The following is a 12,187-nucleotide window of genomic DNA, read 5'->3' on the forward strand; positions in this document are numbered from 1 at the left end:
TGGCACACACTGCTAAAGCTTTTTAACCGTGGGGTTCGAGTCCACCTCGCATCAAGCTTTTTAACCACCGTGGGTTCGAGTCCACCTCGCATCAAGCTTTTTATCTGTGGGTTTCGAGTCCACCTCGCATCAAGCTTTTTATCTGTGGGTTTCGAGTCCACCTCGCATCAAGCTTTTTATCTGTGGGTTCGAGTCCACCTCACATCAAGCTTTTTAACTGTGGGTTCGAGTCCACCTCGCATCAAGCTTTTTAACCGTGGGCTCGAGTCCACCTCGCATCAAGCTTTTTAACCGTGGGTTTGAGTCCACCTCCCATCAAGCTTTTTAACCGTGGGCTCGAGTCCACCTCGCATCAAGCTTTTTAACCGTGGGCTCGAGTCCACCTCGCATCAAGCTTTATAACCACCGTAAGTTCGAGTCCACCTCACATCAAGCTTTATAACCACCGTGGGTTTGAGTCCACCTCCCATCAAGCTTTTTAACCGTGGGCTCGAGTCCACCTCGCATCAAGCTTTTTAACCGTGGGGTTTGAGTCCACCTCCCATCAAGCTTTATAACCACCGTGGGTTCGAGTCCACCTCGCATCAAGCTTTTTAACTGTGGGTTTGAGTCCACCTCGAGTCCATCAAGCTTTTTAACTGTGGGCTCGAGTCCACCTCGCATCAAGCTTTTTAACCGTGGGTTTCGAGTCCACCTCGCATCAAGCTTTTTAACCGTGGGTTTGAGTCCACCTCCCATCAAGCTTTTTAACCGTGGGCTCGAGTCCACCTCGCATCAAGCTTTTTAACCGTGGGCTCGAGTCCACCTCGCATCAAGCTTTATAACCACCGTAAGTTCGAGTCCACCTCACATCAAGCTTTATAACCACCGTGGGTTTGAGTCCACCTCGCATCAAACTTTTTAGCCGTGGGTTATTGAGGAAAAAACTGTTCAATGTCGGTCCTTGATGCTCGACCCAAAACGCGTGTGACGAAGTGGATTATTCTAATAACGCATAAACTATCAAATATTGTAGGCCTGTGTCTAAGTGTAGCCTACATAAGAATATACTGTGGCAGACCAGGGGGGTTGGGTCAAAACAGTTACACAGATCAGACACAGACAGAGTAGGATTAGCTCAGTTTCAAAGGTGTTTATTAAAATAATAGTTCAAAAGAATAGTTTTCCCCCATGAGACCCTCTCCGAGATACCATCTTCTGGGCTCCGGGGTCTTGCTGTATCCTGTTGGGATCAAAAACTGAACTCACTCCTGCAACCGTCCCAAACTATACAGGAGTCCTTTCTTCCCCCACTCTCTCCCCTGTGTGCTGCCCTTCTGGCAGCATTATAGGACTTGTACATCTGGTGAGCAATCAGCCCTTGATTACTCACCAACTCCCAATCAGCCCAAATTAGTCCTTGCCGGAGAGCCCGTCGAGACCTGGCACGTCCAGCAGATGGAGCCAGCGCCTCGTGATGTTTACTCCGTCTGTCACCAGGCCCTCGACGAGTCTCCCCCTGGTGGCTGACCTGCAGTACGCCACAATACAAATGACAACCAAATGTTATTATAAAATGTATAGAGAACGTCAGCCTACATTTAGGTGTACTCGTCCGTGTAATATAGCCTATGCAATATAATTATTATGCAATAGCAGTGTGTTGCTGAAGAAAGAGGTAGCTCCTTATTAAATTCATTCTTCAATTTTGGGGCGGCAGGGTAGCCTAGTGGTAAGAGCGTTGGACGAATAACTGGAAGGTTGCAAGTTCAAACCCCCGAGCTGACAAGATACAAATCTGTCGTTGTGCCCCTGAACAGGCAGTTAACCCACTGTTCCTAGGCCGTCATTGAAAATAAGAATTTGTTCTTAACTGACTTGCCCAGTTAAATAAAGGTTAAATAAAAATCTTAATTTGCAAGCTGTCCCTTTTCAACACAATACACGTGATCGTTGCTTTAATGACCAGAACATGCTGTTGGACTGAGGTATGTTAGACACTTCAATCCAGGATGCAAGTGTTGAAACAGGTCTAACTACTTCTAACGATTTTAATTGGCTGATGCACTTGTGCCAGGATATAAGCAGTACTAGCTGTTGAAGTTAGCATAGGGCTGATGTGACTACAATTTAGCGTTTTGGCCATCAACGCGTTTCATTGGCTGATAAGCATTTTGTGCACAATAACCCATTTGTACTGAAACAAAAAAATATAAAACGCAACATGCAACAATTTAAAAGATTTTTACTGAGTTACAGTTCATAGAAGGAAATCAGTAAATTGATTAGGCCCTAATCTACAGATTTCTCATGCCTGGGTAGGGGCGCAGCCATGGGTGGGTTTAGGAGGGCATAGGCCCACCCACTGGGGAGCCAGGACCAGCCAAACATAATTAGTTTTTCCTCCACAAAAGGACTTTATTACAGACAGAAATACTCAGTGGGTGGGCCTATGCCTCAGAAGATCCCGCAGGTGAAGAAGCCGGATGTGGATGCCCTGGGCTGGCGTGGTTACACATGTTCTGCGGTTGTGAGGCTGTTTGACGTACAAATTCTCTAAAACAACGGAGGCGGCTCATGGTAGAGAAATTAACATCAATTCTCTGGCAACAGCTATGTTGGACATTCCTGCAGTCAGCATGCCAATTGCACGCTCCCTCAAAACTTGAGACATCTGTGGCATTGTGTGACAAAACTGCACATTTTAGAGTGGCCTTTTATTGTCCCCAGCACAAGATGCACCTGTGTAATGATGTAACCTTTATTTAACTAGGAAATTGTGGGCCAATTGTGTGCCGCCCTATGGGATTCCCATTCACAGCCAGATGTAACACAGCCTGGATTCGAACCAGGGGCTGTAGTGATGCCTCTTGCACTGAGATGCAGTGCCTAAGAAACCTGCGCTACTTGGGATCATGCTGTTTAATCAGCTTCTTGAAATGCCACATCTGTTGTCAAGTGGATGGATTGTCTTGGCAAGGAGTAATGCTCACTAATAGGGATGTAAATAAAATTGTGCACAACATTTGAGAGAAATAAGTTTTTTGTGCAAATGGAACATTTCTGGGATCTTTTATTTCAGCTCATGAAACTTTGGACCAACACTTGACATGTTGCATTTTTGTTCAAGTATAACTTTAAATGCTTATGTTCAAGTATAGCCAGCTGTTTTACAGACACATGTTTTTTGACTGAAAATGTGTGTGTTTGTTTATGCAACATGAAATCAAATTGTCTACACTGAGTCAGGGGTCTTCAACAGATCGATCACAAGCCATCTCAATCCAATTGAACGTCTGTGGGATGAGACGTAACGAGCTATTCGGGGTGGAGATTCACTACCAGCCAACTTGACACAAGTGTGGGAAGCATTGCAGTCAACATGAGCCATTATCCCTGTGGAATGTTTTTGACACCTTGTAGAGTCCATTCCCGACAAATTGAGGCTGTTCTGAGGGCAAAAGGGGGTGTAACTCAATATTAGTAATGTGTCCAATAGTGGATGTTTATTATATATATCGACATGATGTATTGTATCAAACACATGAATGGAATGGTATCAAACACATGAATGGAATGTTATCAAACACATGAATGGAATGTTATCAAACACATGAATGGAATGTTATCAAACACATGAATGGAATGTTATCAAACACATGAATGGAATGTTATCAAACACATGAATGGAATGTTATCAAACACATGAATGGAATGTTATCAAACACATGAATGGAATGTTATCAAACACATGAATGGAATGTTATGGAATGTTATCAAACACATGAATGGAATGTTATCAAACACATGAATGGAATGTTATCAAACACATGAATGGAATGTTATCAAACACATGAATGGAATGTATCAAACACATGAATGGAATGTTATCAAACACATGAATGGAATGTTATCAAACACATGAATGGAATGGTGTCAAACACATGAATGGAATGGTGTCAAACACATGAATGGAATGTTATCAAACACATGAATGGAATGTTTGATACCATTCCATTCACTCCATTCCGGCCATCATTATGAGCCGTCCTCCCCTCAGCAGCCTCCACTGATCTGTAGTAGATGTTAGGTATGTTTTAAATTCTCACTCATAAACATTCTGAACTAATCAACGCTTGGTTTCCTTTTTACGTCTCAATATAATGTTTTTCTTTAATAAAATAAATGAAAAATATACGTTTTTTCTGAATTTCTTTTACTTTCCCTCAATTTCGTTACCCACTCCAGTCAGCAGATGGCGATGTGCATCTTTCAGGTGATGCTGCTAGTGTGACATGTAAGCTTATTTACAATGACGGCCTACACCAGCCAAACCTGGACCACCCTGGGGCAATCGTGCGCCGCCCTATGGGACTCCCAATCACGGCCGGTTGTGGTACAGCCTGGAATCGAACCAGACCCTTCTGAGTATTCCCTACAATACTTTTAAAGGTAATTGTTGGGGGCATTTATTTGACCTTGGAACATGTTTTAAAAAACCCAAATTTAATACAAATGTCACTTAAATATGAATAATTGTTCATGTTTAGAAAAGTATTTTTCATGTATAATTAATGAATACAAGTTATTGACACGCTATTTAGAAAAATGTAGACATTCCAGAACTCCGGGAAGTTTTTGTGTTGCTGACGAGACTCAGAGCTAGTGCCGCTTTCAAAACATTTGGGAACTCGGAAAAATACGTGGTCAAATCATGATCTTCAGGTCGGAAAGTCGGAGCTCTAGAAAGAGGCCCGAGTTCCCAAGTTGGAATTCCGAGTTGAACGACCGTTCAAATCGACTTTTCCCAGTCGGAGCTAGTTTCCCCCCCTTATTTCCCAGTTGTGTTGAACGCACTGAATCGGAAGTCGGAGATTTCCGAATTCCCATTTGTTTTGTACGCGGCATAGAATTGTACCGCAGGAATCACAGAGGACAGATGCTGTGGTGGCGGCTGCAGAGAAGTACTTGGGTGTATGAGATTTTTACTGCAGAAAAGTTACAAGGTGTTTTGAGCGAAAGTGTCCCGTCCTCCCAGGCTGCTGTCCTGGTGTAGGATCAGATAGGGCCAAAGTAGTGGAATAGTGATGAGTTTTTAATGGGTGTAGGATTAGTTGCTAGGTCTTTTTTATTTCAGTGTAAAGAATTCATACTACAGAGTAGGCTGATACACAGCCATACAGTAGGTGGCGGCATGCACCTATAACAGTTGTTTGCAGACCGCCATAATACCAAAGAAGAAGCAGACGCTGCTCTTGTCAGCCATCTCGTTAGCTTGCTAGCCAACATAGCCGAAACATTTGAGCCGTTTAGACACTTTCAGTGACTGTTAGCCACTGTGTTTTAAACCCACTTCTGTCGTATCTACTAGTTACCCCATTTACTGTCATATGTACGCTGTTGCTGTTAGTTAGCTAGCTGGCTTGTTAAATTGGCAGTAGCACTAGGCTAGTCGCTAATTCTAACTAGGTGACATCCTCGACCACGAGTTCACTGAGTTACTTGCTAAAGAAGAGGGAGCATGCTGGGCGGAGGAAGAAGCTCTCGTGAAAGTGGAGAGGAGGCTGTTAAACAAGAAGTAGAGGATGAGGCTGTTTCAGTAGACATTTCAGTGAAAGAAGAGGAAGAAGCTTTCAGAGTGAAAGAGGAGGATGTTAATGTGAAAGAAGAGGAGGAGTATGCGGTTTTTGTAGTGAAAGGAGGAGGGGGAGGATGACTGACAAAGAAGTTTTGGAATTGAAGGCGGGGGAGATTGTCACATTAGAGGAGACTGGAGATTTAATGAACACCAGTGAGTACCGTCTTAAAAACATGGGCACAAACGCTACTGTTGTTGAACTGTGTGGCTTTAAAAGGGCATATTCGACACACATTTTATTTGATCACATATACATATTAGCAGATGTTATCCCAGGTGCGAAATGCTTATGTTTCCAGCTCCAACAGTGCAGTAATACCTAGCAAAACTTAATACCAAATAATACACACAAATCCAAAACATTTGAAGAGAGAGTGAGAGCAAAACTTAATACCAAACAATACACACAAATCCAAAACATTTGAAGAGAGAGAGAGTGCAGTAATAACTAGCAAAACTTAATACCAAACAATACACACAAATCCAAAACATTTGAAGAAAGAAATGAAGTATCAGAACGAGCAATTGCCAGAGTCCAGAACATACATATTCTGGTGTTATATGTAATATATAATGGTGTTTATGGACAGAATCTGAATTAAAAAAAGGTGGGTACAGCGTTAGTTATATAGGATGAGCCATAACTAGAATACAGTAGAATACATATACAGTATATACATATGAAGTGGGTAAAACACTATGTAAATATTGTTAAAGTGACCAATGTTCAATGACTATGTACATAGGGCAGCAATCTCTATGGTGCAGGGTAGAGTATCGGGTGGTAGCCGGCTAGTAACAGTGACTAAGTTCAGGGCAGGGTACCGGTAGGAGGCCTTCTAGTGGTGAATATTTAACTCTCTGATGGCATGGAGATAGAAGCTGTTTTTCAGTGTGTCTGTCCCAGCTTTGATGCAGCTGTACTGCCGCCGGCCTTCTAGATGGTAGAAGGGTGAACATGCTGTGGCTCGGGATCCTTGATGATCTTCTTGGCCTTCCTGTGACACCAGGTGCTGTAGATGTCCTGGAGGGCAGTGTGCCCCCTGGTAATGTGTTGGGCTGACCGCACCACCCTCTGGAGAGAACTGCGATTGCAAACGGTGCAATTGCTGTACCAGGCGGTGATACAGCCCAGCAGGATGCTCTCAATGGTGCATCTGTAGAAGTTTGTCAGGGTTTTAGGGTCTTTAGCCTCCTGAGGTTGAAGAGGTGCTTTTGCGCCTTCTTCACCACACTGTCTTTGTGAATGAACCATTTTAGGTTGTCGGTGATGTGCAAGCAGAGGAACTTAACTTTTGACTGTGGCCTGTCGATATGATAGGGGCATGTTCTCTCCGCTGTCGCCTAAAGTCCACGATCAGCTCCTTGGTTTTGTTGACGTTGAGGGAGAGGTTAAATTCCTGGCACCACTCCGCCAGGGCCCCCACCACCTCCCTTTAAGCTGTCTCATTGTTGCTGGTCATCAGGTCTACCACTGTTGTGTTGTCAGTAAACTTGATGATTGAGTTGGAGACTAGAAGCTAAGGGGTAATAAATGTCAAAATATTTTTTCAGAGTGGAGCTTAGTTTATAAATTGCCTGGCTGGGCTGATGGGACAGTGGATGTGTAGAATGGAACTGTCAACAGGCATTACTTGTGGATCATCGTGATTAACTAACAGCTATCAACCATTCAGCATTCAAGATCCAAATGTACCATTTTATGAGGGATCTAGTCTGGATTAAACCTCATAGTTTAATCATGTGGCGGTTTCAGTTAGGGCTGTTTAACCAAATACTCTGTTTGTATTTGGCAGGAGAGAGGTCAGACTCTCACTCTGACAGCGGGAAGAGTCCTTCAAGGGAACCAGACCCAGAGACGCCCAAACCAGCGGGACGACACCACACCTCCCATTGTGGAAAGAGTTGTAAGAGGTTATGGACACTAAAAGAGCATGGGAGAACACACATAGGAGAAAAGCCTAACCACCGCTCAGACTTTGGGAAGAGGTTTTGCCAGATAGACAGCCTGAAACGACATAAGAGAACACACACAGGAGAAAATCCTCACCACTGCTTCCAGTGTGGCAAAGGGTTTTACCCATTTATGTTACCTGAAAATACATGAGCGAATACACTCTGGAGTGAAGCCTCATCACTGTTCCCAATGTGGACAGAGTTTTACCCATTCAGGGAGCCTGAAAAAACACGAGAAAACACACTCAGCAAAGAAGACCTACCACTGCTCCCAGTGTAGAAAAATATTTATCAGTTTATGGCACCTGAGAATGCATGAGAGGGCACACACAGGAGGGGATAAGGCCTACCACTGCTCCCAGTGTGAAAAGAGTTTTACCCAGTTAGGGAACCTGAGGACGCATGAGAGGGCACACACAGGAGAGAAGCTTTATCATTCTTCCCACTGTGGAAAGAGTTTTACCCGGTGGGGGAGCCTGAAAAAGCATGAGTGGATACACATACGTGAAAAGCCCTACCAGTGCTCCTTGTGTGGAAAGAGTTTTACCCAGTTAGGAAACCTGAACCAGCATGAGAGGACACACACAGGAGGGGATAAGACCTACCACTGCTCTCAGTGTGGAAAGAGTTTTACCCAGTTAGGGAACCTGAGGACGCATGAGAGGGCACACACAGGAGGGGATAAGACCTACCACTGCTCTCAGTGTGGAAAGAGTTTTACCCGGTTAAGGCAGCTGAATAAGCATGAAAGAATACACACACAGGAGGAGAAGACATACCACTGCTCTCAGTGTGGAAAGACATTTTCCCAGTCAGAGGACCTGAAATCACATGAGAGAATAGAGAGGCTGTGTTCTGACTTATGTTTTTGATTGAGAATGTGTTTTTGTTTATGCCACACAAAACCAAATGGTATGTATGAAAGCTTTGAAAAAAAAAAAGAATAGGTCTACTTTTTATTTTTTTATCGAGACCATGATCATATATAAAAAATCTGATATTAACATTTTGTTTTGATTAGGAACTTTGATTGACTGGATAGTATCAATCCTTAGATGTTCATTTTATGATTTTGGGATATTTCAAAATGTAAATAATTAAGTAGATTTATTGGAAGTTGAATTTCTTTGTTTTAACCTTAATCTCTGGAATGTAGTTGTTTCATTTCATTCATTTGTGTACGATTCATCAAGCTAAAAGTTGTATGAAAATGTAATGACGTAGTTCTGATGACATTAAGTTGTTGACATGAAAAACATTCACTACCTCGTGAATATTCCCATTAGTATTATTCCACCATGTCAGAGAAAACTCAGGTGTTGATTGTAAAAAGGATTTGATGAATGCAAAATATTGTGTTTGAATTTTTTTTAAATGTGGAACACCAATAGATCATTATATACATCTACATGATGTATTGTTACACCATGCAGGAGCAGTATAGACCTAGTCTGTTCATTATATACATCTACATGATGTATTGTTACACCATGTAGGAGCAGTATAGACCTAGTCTGTTCATTATATACATCTACATGCAATCTGTTTTCCGCTCAGGTTATGAATATGTTACTGCAACTTTAAAGGTTCTAAATGATGTCACCATTGCCCTCGATTCTAAGCAATGTTGTGCTGCTATTTTTATTGACTTGGCCAAAGCTTTTGATACGGTAGACCATTCCATTCTTGAGGGCCGGCTAAGGAGTATTGGTGTCTCTGAGGGGTCTTTGGCCTGGTTTGCTAACTACTGCTCTCAAAGAGTGCAGTGTATAAAGTCAGAAGATCTACTGTCTCTGTCACTGCCTGTCACCAAGGGAGTACCCCAAGGCTCAATCCTAGGCCCCACACTCTTCTCAATTTACATCAACAACAAAGCTCAGGCAGTAGAATGCTCTCTTACCCATTTATATGCAGATGATAGTCTTATACTCAGCTGGCCCCTCCCTGGATTTTGTGTTAAACACTCTACAACAAAGCTTTCTTAATGTCCAATAAGCTTTCTCTGCCCTTAACCTTGTTCTGTACACCTCCAAAACAAAGGTCATGTGGTTTGGTAGGAAGAATTCCCCTCCCCACCGGTGTGATTACAAACTCTGAGGGTTTAGAGCTTGAGGTAGTCACCTCATACAAGTACTTGGGAGTATGGCTCGACGGTACACTTTCCTTCTCTCAGCACATATCAAAGCTGCAGGCTAAGGTTAAATCTAGACTTGGTTTCGTCTCTTGTAATCGCTCCTCTTTCACCCCAGCTGTCAAACTAACCCTGATTCAGATGACCATCCTACCCATGCTAGATCACAGAGACATAATTTATAGATCGACAGGTAAGGGCACTCAAGCGGCTATATGTTTTTTACCATTCGGCCATCAGATTTGCCACCATGCTCCTTATAGGACACATCACTGCACTCTATACTCCTCTGTAAACTGGTCATCTCTGTATTCCAGTCGCAAGACCCACTGGTTGATGCTTATTTATAAAAACCCTCTTAGGCCTCACTCACCCCTATCTGACATACCTACTGAAGCCCTCATCCTCCACATACAACACCCGTTCTGCCAGTCACATTCTGTTAAAGGGCCCCAAAGCACACACATCCCTGGGTCGCTCTTCTTTTCAGTTCGCTGCAGATAGCGATGGGAACAAGCTGTAAAAAACACTCAAACTGGACAGTTTTATCTCCATCTCTTCATTCAAGGACTCAATCATGGACACTCTTACTGACAGTTGTGGCTGCTTCGCGTGATGTATTGTTGTCTCTACCTTCTTGCCTATATGCTGTTGTCTGTGCCCAATAATGCTGCTACCATGTTGCTGTCATGTGGTGTCGCTACCATGCTGTGTTGTCATGTGCTGCTGCCTTGCTATGTTGTTCTTAGGTCTCTATGTAGTTTTGTGGTGTCTCTCTTGTCGTGATGTGTGTTTTGTCCTATATCTTTATTTAATTTATTTTTAACCCCAGCCCCTGCAGAAGGCCTTTTGGTAGGCCGTCATTGTAAATAATAATTTGTTATTAAATCTTGTTAGGGATAGGCGTCCCGTTAACGGGACAGTTGTAATCATGCAGCGCCTTGTGTCACGATCGCAGATTTTAGAGAAACAACAAATGACGGTACATATAAGTGTCTTATAACGTCTGAAAGCTTAAATTATTGTTAATATACCTGCACCTGTCCAATTTACAGTAGCTATTACTGCAAAAAAAATGCCATGTTATTGTTTGAGGAGAGCTCCTAACAACAAAACTATTTTTTTCACCTGCGATAGGTATGATAGATTCACCTCTGAAGGTGAAATGTGTTCTTACATTCTGAAATGTGTTCTTACATTCTGAAATGTGTTCTTACATTCTGAAATGTGTTCTTACATTCTGAAATGTGTTCTTACATTCTGAAATGTGTTCTTACATTCTGAAATGTGTTCTTACATTCTGAAATGTGTACTTACATTCTGAAATGTGTACTTACATTCTGAAATCTTGCTCTGATTTAACATCCAAAGGGTCGCAGGGATAACATGAAGTGTTGTTTTGTTAGATAAAATCATTTTTCATATCCTAAAAGGTCCATATATCATGCACGATCGATTTTGTATTTCCACTCGTTCAATTTGCAAAGAAAGGAATCTGAAAATCTAACCCTAAACGTTGTTTCAACCAGTCAAATCACATTTGTATGTATTCCTCAGAGATCCTAGAACGTAACCAGACTCCAGTATATCATTAGGGGTGTAGGATATCCTATAGGACACACAATTTGGTCAGAGAGCGACGCCTTCATGTCATGCCGATGATGCGGCCGGTCTTCATTTGATCAAATCAAATCAAATGTATCTATATAGCCGGTCTTACATAAGCTGATATATCAAAGTGCTGTACAGAAACACAGCCTAAATCCCCAAACAGCAAGCAATGCAGGTGTAGAAGCACGGTGGCTAGGAAAAACTCCCTAGAAAGGCCAAAACCTAGGAAGAAACCTAGAGAGGAACCAGGCTATGAGGGGTGGCCAGTCCTCTTCAGGCTGTGCCGGGTGGAGATTATAACAGAACATGGCCAAGATGTTCAAATGTTCATAAATGACCAGCATGGTCAAATAATAATAATCACAGTAGTTGTCGTAAGTAAGTCAGCACCTCAGGAGTAAATGTCCGTTGGCTTTTCATAGCCGATCATTGAGAGTATCTCTACCGCTCCTGCTGTCTCTAGAGAGTTGAAAACAGCAGGTCTGGGACAGGTAGCATGTCCCGTGAACAGGTCAGGGTTCCATAGCCGCAGGCAGAACAGTTGAAACTGGAGCAGCAGTTTTAGTGCTTTATCCGGGTAGCCGGAAAGTAGTGCATTGCAGTAGTCTAACCTGGATGAATGGATGAATTTTTCTGCAACATTTTTGGACAGAAAGTGTCTGATTTTTGCAATGTTACGTAGATGGAAAAAGCTGTCCTTGAAACAGTCTTGATATGTTTGTCAAAAGAGAGATCAGAGTCCAGAGTAACGCCGAGGTCCTTCACAGTTTTATTTGAGACGACTGTACAACCATCAAGATTAATTGTCAGATTCAACAGAAGATCTCTTTGTTTCTTGGGACCTAGAACAAGCATCTCTGTTTTGATCGACT

Source organism: Oncorhynchus tshawytscha, unplaced genomic scaffold (assembly GCF_018296145.1).
Source record: "Oncorhynchus tshawytscha isolate Ot180627B unplaced genomic scaffold, Otsh_v2.0 Un_contig_11018_pilon_pilon, whole genome shotgun sequence".
Taxonomy (NCBI): domain Eukaryota; kingdom Metazoa; phylum Chordata; class Actinopteri; order Salmoniformes; family Salmonidae; genus Oncorhynchus; species Oncorhynchus tshawytscha.